This window comes from Dendrobates tinctorius, unplaced genomic scaffold (genome assembly GCF_039654945.1).
Source record: "Dendrobates tinctorius isolate UK_male_01 unplaced genomic scaffold, ASM3965494v1 ptg000075l, whole genome shotgun sequence".
NCBI lineage: Eukaryota > Metazoa > Chordata > Amphibia > Anura > Dendrobatidae > Dendrobates > Dendrobates tinctorius.
Window position 1 is genome coordinate 23,357,453 of NW_027361743.1, and position 14,965 is coordinate 23,372,417.

The 14,965-nt window shown below is 47.1% G+C and overlaps 1 protein-coding gene across 1 annotated transcript in view; it reads left to right on the top strand.

Annotated features, from left to right (window-relative positions):
* Positions 1 to 1,103: 1,103 nt before the first annotated feature.
* The window catches only part of ZC3H12C (zinc finger CCCH-type containing 12C), a 289,373-nt gene continuing 275,511 nt past the window's right edge, over positions 1,104 to 14,965 (top strand). The window contains exon 1 of the mRNA XM_073583100.1: positions 1,104 to 1,238. The gene's annotated coding sequence lies outside the window, so the exon portion shown is untranslated. The remainder of the gene's footprint in view (positions 1,239 to 14,965) is intronic.

Here is a 14,965-nt window from a genome sequence, read left to right on the forward strand (position 1 = left end):
AGGGTAGCGCCAGCGTCATGCAGGCCAGTGTCCGCCATCTCTTGCCACCAGCAGCGGGGACCAAAGAGGGAGAGGAATGGGCAGTGTATGCCCGGTGACCACAGAGAGAAAGTGCAGAGTGCTGGTGACCACCAGAGAGAAGCTGCGTACCAGTGGTTGTCAGCGCTTGAGTCTTGGCACAAACATGCAGTGCACAGCATGAAGAGGAAAGTGCAGCACGCCCAGTAACGACCAGAGAATGCTCCATGTCCGTGAATACAGTACACGTGCCACATAAGAGTGACCACATACGGGACTGACACTATTGCCCTGACGTTGCCAGCGACTATTTGCCCAGACACTTGCACCCTTACTTCGCCAGTGTATATTTGCAGAGCCACGTTGGGCTTGTACAGGACTGTGGCCCATACACTTTGGAGCCACTGTAGCATATGGACTAGGCTCAGCGGAAGGTACGGGAGACTGACCGCTGCCACCAGAAGACGGATCATTGTTACTACAGGACCATCCTGGAAAAAACGCCGTGCCAGCCATTGCCGGCGCTATTGAGTTCACAGCAGGAGTACAGTTTGAGTGACTCCTGTCACAAGTACAACCGAACTGCCGTTATCTGAACCATTGTTCTTCTCCTTACCATATTCTTTGCCATTTATTCTGTTTAACCCTTTACCTCCCTGCGTGGAGTATTGTTTAATAAAAATGTTAACCCTTGCTCTGCCTCCTGTCTGTCACTGCATCCCGCGTACCTGCTATCTCACAACTACAGCATTACTGTTATATAGAATATACTTATAGAATGAAGGTACTTAGTGTACAAATTGGCCAATTCATGAGAGCCCATCAGCCACAATGTCTCGCACCTTCCTTTGATGGGACTCTAACCTAATGTTTATCAAACATCATTGATTAGATAAATAAATAGAGAGGAAGGACACATTGTATCAGACAGATAGATATGACAGAGATAGATGGGAAGCTTTGGGATGGATGCAGTGTTTCCAGCACCATGAATTATGCACTGGCAGATAATCCTACAAGCCGCACAGATCGCAGTGGGATCCGCTCCGCAGCTTCCTGCAGCCTGTGGGAATGATATCACCGGAGGTGTGCCCATTGCCTGATGTGGATGCTGCCTGTACCCTGTACTGTGCTGGGTGACAATGGAGGGAATGTGGCTCTCAGGACAGTCCTGTTTATTCCAGCAGTGAGGAACCTCTGGACAGATGTGCTGCTGAAAGGTAAATGCAGGGAACAGCAGAATGAGCAGTGGATGATCCTCATCCGTGCGGGATGTGCAGGAATGATTTCCTGGGAATAATTAGATGCCAGTGATTGCCAGGAATACTACAAAGTGATGGCATTGTGGAACTTGTTGCAGGGCAGACATCTCCAGGACAGCATTATTACCTGGCTGCTTAATGATGAAGATGGAAATTGTAATTGTGGTCTAGAGATGCTCACATGTATCCAAAATCCAAAGATGGGAAGAAGCAGACTGTACTGCTAGTCTGTGTGCAGGGAATATGACAGGAGTACGTCTGCAGCCAGCAGTGCAGCATTGCATCACCGCTTATTTACAGATTTTACTGCCATGAATTCGGCACCTAATCTGACCCTTTAAATATCCACCAATGATGACCTATACCTATTATGTATGCATGTTCATCCAAATCTTCCTGGTGCATGAATACAAAAATGACAAAATTAAGCTTTGTTTTCATCAGCATCATGGCTCCCATGACAGCTATACTAGATGTTTTTTAAATGAAATCTGTGATGATCGGATTATTTGTGTGATTTATCACAATCTCTGCATGCACAGGCATCTATATGTGCTTGTCACCCAGCGGCAACACTAATGTTACAAGGTTAATAGTCCGACTATTTGGGTCTTCTTTTACTTTATTCCTTTTATCATCATATATTTCATAGATCATATAATCTATTCTATGCTGATCAAATCCTTAACCCCTTCCTGCAGCAAAGATTTTTTTTTCACTCTTCTTCTTCCAAGACCCACGACTTTTTTTATGTCTTTGCTGAGATAGGCTCATTAGGGGCTTAAAGAAATTCCGAACTTTATAATAATAAAATGGGGTTTGTGCCACTATTTTCTGAAATTCGTAACTTTTCTAATTTTCCATTGATGGCGCTGTGCGAGGGATTGATTTTTGTGTGTAGTTTTTAAAGGTACCATTAGGGAATGAATAATAGATTTTGATTGTTGATACATTTCTGATGAAAATACAATAGAAATCAGAGACATGACTTTTTTTTTGGGGGGGTTGCCATAATGATATATTTTTGTAGAATGAACTTTGCAAAACAAAATATGTTTATGTGTCAATATATTTATACTAACTGGAAATAAGGGGAGATAATTAAAATGTGCATGTGATTTTTTTTTTTTTAGAATTTTTAATTTTTTTTAGTGATCGTTTGTTTATTACGTGAGTTTTGCAGTATATAGTACAAATCATGATCTCCTTTGAAGCCCCCATCTGCCTTAGCAAACCATTGGCACCCCGCAATCACAAATGCAAGTGGTATAGGTGATGGGTGACTGAAGGGATGTAGCTTGCCGTAACTTAAACGTCACTAGCAGTGATTGAGAGTGACATTTAAGTGGTCAAACAACAGTAATCATATATGGCGCTGGTTGTTTCTCTTAGAGGCCAGCGCTGGCTGTATAACACAGCTGGCGTCTGCCCCGTGTAGCGTGGATTCAGTAATAAGAAAAAACTGTTATGCACATAGTGAGTGGACAGCTCCGTAAAAATCACTGCAGCATGTAGGATCCTATTCAGTGAATGCCAAAAGAGCGGGAATATATATGGACTCAATGGTCCAAAAGTTAACTAAGCTATAACAACCAGCTCTGGCAGTCCTGATGTGAATATAAACACGGTGGAGGGAGTATGGGAACTGGGGAGCCCCCCCACTAGTGGAAACCACCACCATCAAGGGTCCACATGCTTGCGAGTCCTATCACTAACCAGCAAAGCAACTAAATGAGGATTGAAAATCCTCCAAAAAATCCAAAAACAGCAGAAAGAAGGCATGATGTTTACCTGCCCAGTCCTCCAGACAAATGCACTTAACTACATTGGTCTGCTGCATCCTGTTAGTGCATTTGTTTGGAGGCCTGGGCAGGTAGACATCAGTGCCTTTTTTCTGATGTTTTTGAATTTTTGGAGGATTTTTAGGTCCTCTTTTTGAGCTTTTATTATTTAGTGATTGGACTTGCAAGTGTGAGGACCCTTGACGTGGGTTGCGAGCTTTCATATCTTGGCCAAAATATCAACTAATACCTCACATATTTTTATATGTATTTCCTGCACTTTATTTTGCAGAGTGCAGCCAGGCCCATTGGATCTTGTAAACTGTGGCGTCTGTTCACATGGGATGCATTTGGATAGCGGTGGGCAGCCCGCTGGATCTAATAGTGTGGGCGTCACTAATATGCTGCTCACCTGGATGCTGTGCATCACCTGTATGTGAACAGTGCCGCATACAAGCCTCTATTGTGCAATACCATACTAAACAACCACCCCCTCCATGGATTGGTAGGCCGTGAGTGGTTGTCTTACCAGTATTTCTGCACCTGTGTTGCAGCCATCTCAACTACATGAGTCTGCTGCATCCTGCATTTGATCTGGGCAGGTAAACATCGCTGCCTTCTCTCTGCTCTTCGGTGCCTACCCTGAAAAGTTGGGAAGTATGACTTGATATGCACACACCTCTGCTTTAACTACTGATGCTGTTTGAAAAATGTTTCTGGTCCCAAAACATCCACTGTCAAGTCAGCACAGGGCACCGAACATATGGTCCTCGCTGCTAGGACTAAAGTCTACCAGTTCTTACTTTATGCAATAGGTGATCCCTAGACTTTGTGGGGTGCAAAAGTAACAAACAGTTCAAAATATCAATACACTGTAGTGTGCACAGTAACGTAGTAAACAATTATTTACAAATTCAGATATAAGTGGAAAGTATGCAATAACGCCATTATGGAGCTACATACTGTACAAGGTGATCATTGCCCCTTTACTGGCCCTTTCGCACAGACCGACATAAATTGCATGGGGAAAAACGATCATTAATATGATTACTCTGTCATTATACAGCATCATTCCCCAGTACATGGGGTGATGTGCTGCCGATAACGATGCTCTTTAGGCTGCCCCCTGACACAGCTGATACAATCATCCAATTAAAAAGTGATTTGCTCAGTTGTCGTGTGATCGGCAGCAGGCTTACACCAGCTGATAACTGCGAATGAGATTATAGTTACAGCTTATGAACCTTAAAAGTCATTCTGAATGCTTCTGGACAGCGATGCTGGTTTTACATTTACTATATTTTCTGTTATTTAATTATTTACTCTGCTAATAGGAATGTGTTCTTGATGCGGAACATTGATGGATACTAAACTAATTGTCTGTTTAAATTGCTGACTGAATAATGCATCTCAATCGTTACTAGCATCATAGAAAAGCTAACAAGGCGGTAAGGGAAAGGTCAACCGAACACTAAACTGCACACCTTACATTCTCAGGTTCTAAAGCTTAGTTTCGAAATATTAACTTCAATGAAACTGAGCTGCAGTAACTGCGAATGGCCACTATACGGTGTACGGAGCTCTGGTATACTGGCCCTGGACGGTGTGCACATTGCGGTACCTGCAAAGATGCAAAGCGCTATTAGGAAGGAGTTCTGGGTGTCAGACCCCCACCAGTCTGATAACGGTGACATACCCAAAGGCTTCGTCATCAATATGTAAATCTTAGAAAATCTCTTTCAATAGCTGTTAGATGAGTGAAACTCCCATACACACACAAGCTTGGCTTCAAATTGGTTTGCGGTCCCCAACACTCCACCAAAACTGCCCTGACCAAAATTACCAAAGACTTACAAAAGAAAAAAGGATTTTTCTGGCTCAGCCATCCAGGTAAAGATGACAATTTTTATTAGAACAGTTTAAAAGAATTTAAATCCTATGACGCCAGAACGAATCCGTTTTTTAATCTCTTTTAAATGGTTCCAATAAAAATTGCCATTTTTACCTGGATGCTTGAGCCGGAAAAAATCCTTTTTCCTCTCTACCATGGTTGTGCTCATCAGCAGGATCGGCACCCTCCTGAGATATTGCAACTTCAAGCTGTTTTGGGATGTTACGTGATAGCTCCCAGACCTCTCTCTCTCTACCAAACAAAGCTAACAGATAATTCTCTATATGCCTACTAGACCCATACTCTGCCTTCGACACAGTCGACCACTCCCTCCTACTACAAATCCTCTCTTCCCTTGGCATCAAAGACCTCGCCCTCTCCTGGATCTCCTAATTCCTCTCCAACCGCACATTTAGCGTCTCCCACACTACCTCCTCATCCCAACCTCTCTCTGATGTCCCCCAAGGCTTTGTTCTGGGACCCTTACTCCTCTCATTCTATACCTTTGGCCTAGGACAACTCACACAGTCCGATGGTTTCCAGTACCATCTGTAAACTGATGATACTCAGATGTACCTCTCTGGCCCAGACGTCACCTGTCTGCTGTCCAAAATCCCTGAGTGTCTATCAGCCGTAACATCCTTCTTCTCATCACACTTCCTCACTTCATAAAGCTCAAGGTGGACAAAACTGAACTCATTTTCTTGCCTCCATCTCACCCAACCCCCCTACCTCATCTATCACAATAAATGATATCACGCTTAACCTTGTACCTCAAATCTGCTGCCTCGCAGTAACCCTTGACTCTGCCCTGTCCTTTATAAACTGCACATCCAAGCTATTGACACCTACTGCCACCTCCAACTCAAAAATATTTCCAGAATCCATCCTTTCCTCAACCCTGAAGCTACTAAAATGTTAGTGCATGCTCTCCTCATCTTCTGCCGCAAGTATTGCAATATCCTCCTCCGTGGCTTCCCTGCTAACCCTCTTGCCTTCTCTCCAATCAATCCTTAATTCTACTGCATGACTAATCCACCTCGCTATTGCTCCACTTCTCCCCTCTGCAAATCCCTTCATTGGCTCCCAATTTCCCAATGCATCCAGTTCAAACTATTAACATTGACCTACAAAGTGATCCATAATCTGTCTTCTCCAAATATCTCTGAACTAATCTCCCGGTATCTTCCAATGTATAATTTCTGGTCCTCTCAAGACCTTTTCTCTCCTCCACACTTATACATTCCTCACCTAATCGCCTCCAAGACTTCTCCCGACCATCCCCCATCCTCTGGAATTCTGTGACCCAACTTGTTCAATTAACTGCCAGTTTCGGAACTTTCAGTCGGATCTTTAAAATGCATCTCTTCAAGCAAGTTTACAGCCTGCAATAGCCCCCTGCCACATCACCTCCACCAAAGGTGCCGCAACCTCCTCAACCAACCGGTAGACTGTATGCTCGCAAGTAGAGTTGAGCGAAACGGGTCGAAAAATTTCAAAAGTCGCCGACTTTTGGCAAAGTCGGGTTTCATGAAACGAAACCCGACCCTAGGATGAGGTCGGCCACGAGGTCGGCGACTTACGCGCCAAAGCCGTGTTTCAAAAGTTTTTGTTTTGCGCTCTTTTTCAGCCAATCAGGATCCACGGACACTGTGGGCAACGTGATGACATAGGCAGGGGTCACCACCATCTTTCAGAAGGGCATGCAAGTGATTGGCTTGCTTTGGTGGGCGTCACAGGGGGTATAAAAGGGCGTGCACGCCGACCGCCATCTTACTTCTGCCGATCCCAGTATAGGGAGAGGTTGCTGCTGATTCTGTAGGGAGAGCGTTAGGCAGGGAAGAAGACAAAAAAACTGCTTCTGCTGCTAGCGATTTGGCCTGCACAACACACCAGTCACTGTGTGTGCAGTGCAAGGGGAGGCTATATAGTGGTGTATCAGTGGTGTTGGTTGTTGGGCTGCCTTCTAAGGCTTCCTGACATTCCTGCATTGCTGTTTACCCACTGCTCCGCAAACTGCTTTTTTTAAAAGCAATCCCAATTTTTTTTTTTGTCCTGCTGAGAAGAAAAAAAAACTGCTTCTGCTGCTAGCAATTTGGCCTGCACAACACACCAGTCACTGTGTGTGCAGTGCAAGGGGAGGCTATATTGTGGTGTTGGTTGTTGGGCTGCCTTTTAAGGCTTCCTGACAGGCTGGCATTGCTGTTTACCCACTGCTCTGCAAACTGCTTTTTTAAAAGCAATCCAATCTCCCTTATCCTCTAGTCACTTTTGTCACAGCTGTGCCATCGAGCCTGTCACATAGCGCTCAGATATTCATTGGGCCTCACACAATCCAAAAGTGTCCAGTGTCCAAAAGTGTGTGCAGAGATTCAAAATCTCCCTTATCCTCTAGTCACTTTGGTCACAGCTGTGCCATCGAGCCTGTCACATAGCGCTCAGATATTCATTGGGCCTCACACAATCCAAAAGTGTCCAGTGTCCAAAAGTGTGTGCAGAGATTCAAAATCTCCCTTATCCTCTAGTCACTTTGGCCACAGCTGTGCCATCGAGCCTGTCACATAGCGCTCAGATATTCATTGGGCCTCACACAATCCAAAAGTGTCCAGTGTCCAAAAGTGTGTGCAGAGATTCAAAATCTCCCTTATCCTCTAGTCACTTTGGTCACAGCTGTGCCATCGAGCCTGTCACATAGCACTCAGATATTCATTGGGCCTCACACAATCCAAAAGTGTCCAGTGTCCAAAAGTGTGTGCAGAGATTCAAAATCTCCCTTATCCTCTAGTCACTTTGGTCACAGCTGTGCCATCGAGCCTGTCACATAGCGCTCAGATATTCATTGGGCCTCACACAATCCAAAAGTGTCCAGTGTCCAAAAGTGTGTGCAGAGATTCAAAATCTCCCTTATCCTCTAGTCACTTTGGTCACAGCTGTGCCATCGAGCCTGTCACATAGCGCTCAGATATTCATTGGGCCTCACACAATCCAAAAGTGTCCAGTGTCCACAAGTGTCTGCAGAAATTCAAAATCTCCCTTATCCTCTAGTCACTTTGGTCACAGCTGTGCCATCGAGCCTGTCACATAGCGCTCAGATATTCATTGGGCCTCACACAATCCAAAAGTGTCCAGTGTCCACAAGTGTCTGCAGAAATTCAAAATCTCCCCTGTCCTATAGACACCTTGTACCTTGTTTTACATTACTATACAGTTTGTTGGATTTTGTCTACATTTCTACCAAAAATGAGGAAGGCTGGTGGAAGAGGCCGTGGAATTGGGTGGGGGTTGGCAGCTGGTAATGATGGTGTTGGTGGTGGATCTGATGGTAGTGGCAAGAGCAAAATAGGACCGAATGCAGGAGGTGTTGAGCCTGCGTCATCGTCTGGCTACATAAGGCCTCGAACGCTTAGTTTTCTAGGAGTTGGCAAACCGCTTTTAAAGCCAGAGCATCAGGAAAAAGTTTTGTCTTACATTGCTGACTCAGCCTCCAGCTCTATCGCCTCCTCTTCTTCAGTTGTAAAAAGTAAAAGCACTGAGTCGTCATTGGAGGCTCATGTTCATGAACCACACCTTTCCTTGTGTCCTTCACCCCAACCAAGATTGAAGGATGACGCAGGCCATACTACTGATTACTCCATGGAGCTGTTTTCACATACCATGCCTGGATTATCAAGTGAAATGGTGAATTACCCAGGCCAAGATGAATCTGACATGGATTGCACTGATGCACAGCCGCTGAAGGATGATTCTGCTGGTACATTCACTCAGAGCACTACATTGTCCTCGCAGTGTACAGAGCCAGATTCTGACCCTGATGAGACTCAGGTGCCCCTTCCCGCACACTATACCACCATACACGGTGACACAGAGGAAGGTGCACATGACATAGAAGAGGAGGTGATGGATGACTCAGTTGTTGACCCAGATTGGCATCCATTGGGGGAAGAGGGTGCTGCTTCCAATAGCTCAGATGAGGAGCATCCACAGCAGACATCGACATCGCAACAGCTGTTATCTGGCAGGCCCGGAGCACTCCAAAGACAGGTTCCAAACATCAAAAGAGTTGCTGGACAGCTTGTCCAGAGGGTCAAAAGATCACAGCGTGCTAGGCCGCAAAATGTCTGCCAAAGTAGGAAGTGTGCAGTGTGGCACCTTTTTGAACAAAATCCTCATGATCAGGCCAAGGTTATCTGTAAGAAGTGCGCAAAGACCTTTAGCCGAGGGAAAAATCTGAAAAATTTGAATACCAGTTGCATGCTTAGACATTTAACCAGCATGCACTTGTAAGCGTGGACACAACACCAAACCTCAAGTGCCACATGTGCAACTGATCACAACGAAGGTAGTCAGCAACGCTACATTGTTTCCCCCACTGTAAGCCCACCGGTTAGCACAGCAGCAAATGTTGAGGTGTCGTTGCAAGACCACAGCAGTCAGGGAATCCCACTGTTATATCAACGAAAGACTGATTCTAGGCCATCAGAAAGAACACCAACTCCATCACCATCATCAACCCTCTCTCAGTCCGCCCTGTCCACCGCTACTTCCACCATATGCAGCTCTCAAGTTCAGCTCACCCTCCCAGACACTATGAGTAGGTCAAGAAAGTACTCAGTCTCTCATCCGCGTACACTGGGTTTGAACGCCCACATTGCCAAACTAATCTCGTTTGAGATGATGCCCTTTCGGTTGGTGGAAAGCACAGCTTTCCGCGAACTCATGGCCTATGCAGTACCACGCTATGACCTACCCAGTCGCCACTTCTTCTCTCGCAAAGCCATCCCAGCCCTCCATCATGTGAAAGACCGCATTGTCCATGCACTCAAGCAGTCAGTGAGCGGAAAGGTGCACCTCACAACTGATGCATGGTCCAGTCGGCATGGCCAGGGCCGTTACGTGTCCATCACTGCGCACTGGGTTAATGTGGTGGATGCAGGGTCCACAGGGGACAGCGGTGGTGGGACAGTGCTGCCTAGCCCACGGTATAGGAAACAGTTGGCTGTAGGCGTTCGACCCTCCTCCTCCTCCTCCAGAAGCGAAAGCTCGTCCACAGAGCGCAGTCGTACGAGCACTCCATCTGCACACACGATGTGTCCCCCTATCGAGCAGCTAGTGGAAAGCGTCAGCAGGCTGTGTTGCAGATGATGTGTTTGGGCAACAGACACACCGCCGAGGTGCTGGCCGAGTACTTGAAGCGACAAACTGAGTCATGGCTGGGCAGTGTACATCTTGAGGCAGGCAAGGTAGTTAGTGATAACGGCCGTAATTTTGTGGCAGCCATAGCCCTTTCAAAACTCAGCCATATACCTTGCTTGGCTCACACCTTGAACCTGGTGGTGCAGTACTTCCTCAAAAATTATCCGGAGTTAACAGCCCTGCTCCAGAAGGTGCGAAGACTGTGCGCGCACATCCGCCGGTCGCCTGTACACTCCGTTCGTATGCAGAAGCTGCAGCGATTACTCCACCTTCCCAACCACCGCCTCATTATCGACATTGCAACAAGGTGGAACTCCACCCTGCACATGGTGGAGCGGCTGTGCGAGCAGAGGCAGGCCATAATGCATTTGTGGGAGGATACACGGCCAGGCACTTTGAGAGCAGACATGGAGTTGACAGGTGTGCAGTGGCCGAAGCTGAAAGACCTCTGTAAAGTCCTTCAGTGTTTTGAGGAATGCACACGGCTGGTAAGCGCAGACGACGCCATCCTAAGCATGAGCATCCCACTTATGCGTCTGCTCATGCAAACTTTGACGCACCTTAAGGAGCAGGCGTCTGCAGCCAATGTTGATGAGGAGGAAGAGGAGGAGGGAATCCTTGATGACATTCAGCCATTGTCTGCTCAGGGACCTCTCCTGGACGAGGTGGAGGAAGAAGAGGAGGAGGAGGATGATGATGGGGATGATTACTTAGGGGAGGAGAATGCATCTCGTGGGGCAAGTGAAAATGTTGGCGTGGCAAGGTCTGGTACAGGGTTTGTGCGTGACTGGAGGGATGTGGATTTGCCAGAAAGTGCTCCTCCAACCAGCACTCGCAGTGCATCATTGACACCGGGAACATTGGCCCACATGTCAGATTATGCCTTGCAGATCCTAAAAAGGGACCCCCGCATTGCCAAAATGATGAACGATGACGACTACTGGTTGGCCAGCATCCTGGATCCACGCTATAAAGGCAAATTACAAAACATCATGCCACAGGAGAACCTTGACCTAATATTGGCTAATAAACAAGCAATTCAGGTAAATCGGTTGCTTGAGGCATTCCCAGCACACAGCAGCGGTGATGGTTCTCACACGAGCCGTACGGGCCGGGGGCAGCTTGGCAGAGGTGTTCGTGGTGCACACAGCAGAAGTGGCGTTGGAGACAGGGGTTTCATGACAATGTTGTGGACTGATTTTTCAAGTACCGCTCACACAACTGGTAATACTGCATCGATGGAAAGTGACAGGAGACAGCAGTTGTCAACTATGGTTACAAACTACTTTTCCTCCCATATCGATGTTCTCCCACACAGGTCATTCCCCTTTGACTATTGGGCCGCTAAATTGGACACCTGGCCTGAATTGGCACAATATGCCTTACAGGAGCTCGCTTGCCCAGCTGCAAGTGTGCTATCGGAAAGAGTCTTCAGTGCAGCTGGATCAATCCTGACAGAAAAAAGGACCCGTCTGTCAACCCAAAATGTGGATGATCTAACCTTCATTAAAATGAACCACGCATGGGTTTCCAAGGATTTTGTCCCACCTTCCTCTGATGACACATAGGGTGACAGAAAAATGGCTTGCTTTGGTCCACCTCTTCCTGGGACTTGACCTATTTCACCTTTTGCATCAGCTGAATGTCCAACATCAACATATGCCACTTTCTAAAACTCCCTAACTGTGCTGCCTCCCCCCCCCATGACCGGGGTCACCACCTACCGCACGACACCGTGCGAGTGCCGTTGCCCTGGACAGGTGGGTAGGCCGACTCTTGGGCGCGGGCACTGGTACAGGGTCCTTCATAGTGCAATCAAGTGTCTCTGACGGTGGTGGTGCACACCCGCCGTCAGACACACCGCCGTACTATGAGGGGCCCAGTGCCAGTACCGACGCCCACGAGTGGGCCCCCCTTGCTTGGGCAGGGCCCCAGCATTTGCAATCTTTACCTCTCCCTGCTCCTCCGCTGTGTAGTCTGGGCCGTCAAATCCATACTGTGCCTGACACCGTCTGAGCCTGCCTCCTGATGTATAGACATATATTTTGAATGTGTACGCTATCCATACATGTTATCCGGGGAAACGGTACCCTTTCTAACCTTTGTGCAATCCATACTGGGCCTAACACCGTCTGAGCCTGCCTCCTGAGACATATATTTTGAATGTGTACGCTATCCATACATGTTATCCGGGGAAACGGTACCCTTTCTAACCTTTGTGCAATCCATACTGGGCCTAACACCGTCTGAGCCTGCCTCCTGAGACATATATTTTGAATGTGTACGCTATCCATACATGTTATCCGGGGAAACGGTACCCTTTCTAACCTTTGTGCAATCACGTGCAATCCATACTGGGCCTAACACCGTCTGAGCCTGCCTCCTGAGACATATATTTTGAATGTGTACGCTATCCATACATGTTATCCGGGGAAACGGTACCCTTTCTAACCTTTGTGCAATCCATACTGGGCCTAACACCGTCTGAGCCTGCCTCCTGAGACATATATTTTGAATGTGTACGCTATCCATACATGTTATCCGGGGATACGGTACCCTTTCTAACCTTTGTGCAATCCATACTGGGCCTAACACCGTCTGAGCCTGCCTCCTGATGTATAGACATATATTTTGAATGTGTACGCTATCCATACATGTTATCCGGGGATACGGTACCCTTTCTAACCTTTGTGCAATCCATACTGGGCCTAACACCGTCTGAGCCTGCCTCCTGAGACATATATTTTGAATGTGTACGCTATCCATACATGTTATCCGGGGATACGGTACCCTTTCTAACCTTTGTGCAATCACGTGCAATCCATACTGGGCCTAACACCGTCTGAGCCTGCTTCCTGATGTATAGACATATATTTTGAATGTGTACGCTATCCATACATGTTATCCGGGGATACGGTACCCTTTCTCACCTTTGTGCAATCACGTGTAATCCATACTGGGCGTGAGAACGGCTGGCGAGCTGTTAAGCAAGCTACAGCACCTGTGGTTTGCACACGTAAGTTTTTCATTTTTTCAGGAATGACGGTTAGGCCTAATTCCGGAACTGCGGTTGACCTGCACTTACTGGGAAATCATTGTTCGCGGGTAATAATTGTAATCAGTGATCCCCATCACGAACGTTGTTCAGCGGGTTATCTGCACCTGTAAGCGACAAACGCTGGCCTTTTCAGTGTAGCGCACATGCAGCCACGGACATGTAAGGGCATGACACACCAGTTATTGGCCAATCTCATGTGCCAGAGCCTCACGTGTCCCTCTAGTAAGCCGGACTCGGACCGCGGGGCATGACGGAGTCTCGTTCGTTAACGGAATTAAGCTTGCAATGTGTGCATCTGTTCTGTAGCTGGCATGGTTGAGGTTTCCCAGGTGGAGTCGAATTTAACCGTAGGCTCCACTCCTGGTGGTGCCCTTCTGGACATTCCTTTAAGGTTCAGCTTTGCAACCATACTGCCCACGTAAAACAAACACTTTGCCTTCATGAACGCTGTTTGGAGGGTCATGACTCGTGGGAATAACGCCGCCCAATCAGTTAACCTGCTAGAGAGATCGTTCGTTGCTCCCAAGCATGACATCACACTCCCTAGGAAGAAGGTAATGCCACTGTGGCGACCGTACTCCTGGGGGCGACACAAGTGCACTGATGCCCAGCCACTGCTCGATGAATCTGCTGGTACATTGACCCAGACCACTACATTCCCCTCGCACGCTACACGACCTGAATCTGACCCTGATGAAACTCAGGTTACCCTTCCCATATACAGTTCCATCTTACACGGTGACAAAGAGGAAGCTGCAGATGAAAGTGCAGGTTCGGCCCACCTGCCATCAGACACACCACCGTACTATCAGGGGGCCTGTGCCAGTGCCGTTGCCAACGAGTGGGCCCCCCCTGCTTGCCCATGATCACAGCACTTGCAAAGTTGAACTACTGTGCAGTGAGATGGAAGATGGGGACGACGAGGAATCCAGACAAGTACAGGGATTCCCTAGCGAGGAGACTTATTTGATTGTTTTCAATGTTGGGACAGCAATTTTTGGGGAGCAATATACTCTGGAGAATGATAGATGGGGCCCACCATACACTGGAACATTCCAAAGGTGGACATCAGACACTGGAGCAGCATTTACAGGGCCCATTATACACTAGAGCATTAGAAATGGGGCCCATTATGTTTGGAGCATTATTTGGGCCCATAAGACAGTGGAGCTTCATCCATGGGGACCAACATATACTGTAGCATTATGTGGAGCTCATCATATACTGTTTCAAACATTATATGGGACCAATGATTCTGTATGGAGAAATAGATGGGCCTCGTCATGAGATGTAAAAAGTGAGGTATTTTTCATTGTACTATACCGCTATTTCTCTGCCGTATCGGAGCATGATGAGTTGTGGTATGTGTTAAAGGGGCGCTCTTTCGCCCAGGGCACATGAAAACCTGCAGCCAGCCCTCCCCCCCACAACTTTAGCCAAATAACCCCCATTTTTCAGTGCGTAACTTGTATTATGAAGTTAATTAAGGTTGACAAGCTTAAGTAAGAAGAATTGATGCTTTTGGCATTCAAATGGGCACTGCAGGTGTGTTTCCTGTCCTCCTCTCACTGCCGACTTTTATTCCCCATTGACTTACATTGGGTTTCGTGTTTCGGGACAACCCCGACTTTTCCCTATAATCGGACGATCTTGCTCGACCCGACTTTTGGAAAAGTCGGGTTTCACGAAACGAAACGCGACCCTAAAAAAACAAAAGTCGCTCAACTCTACTCGCAAGGGCAGGGCCCTCTCCCCTCTGTAC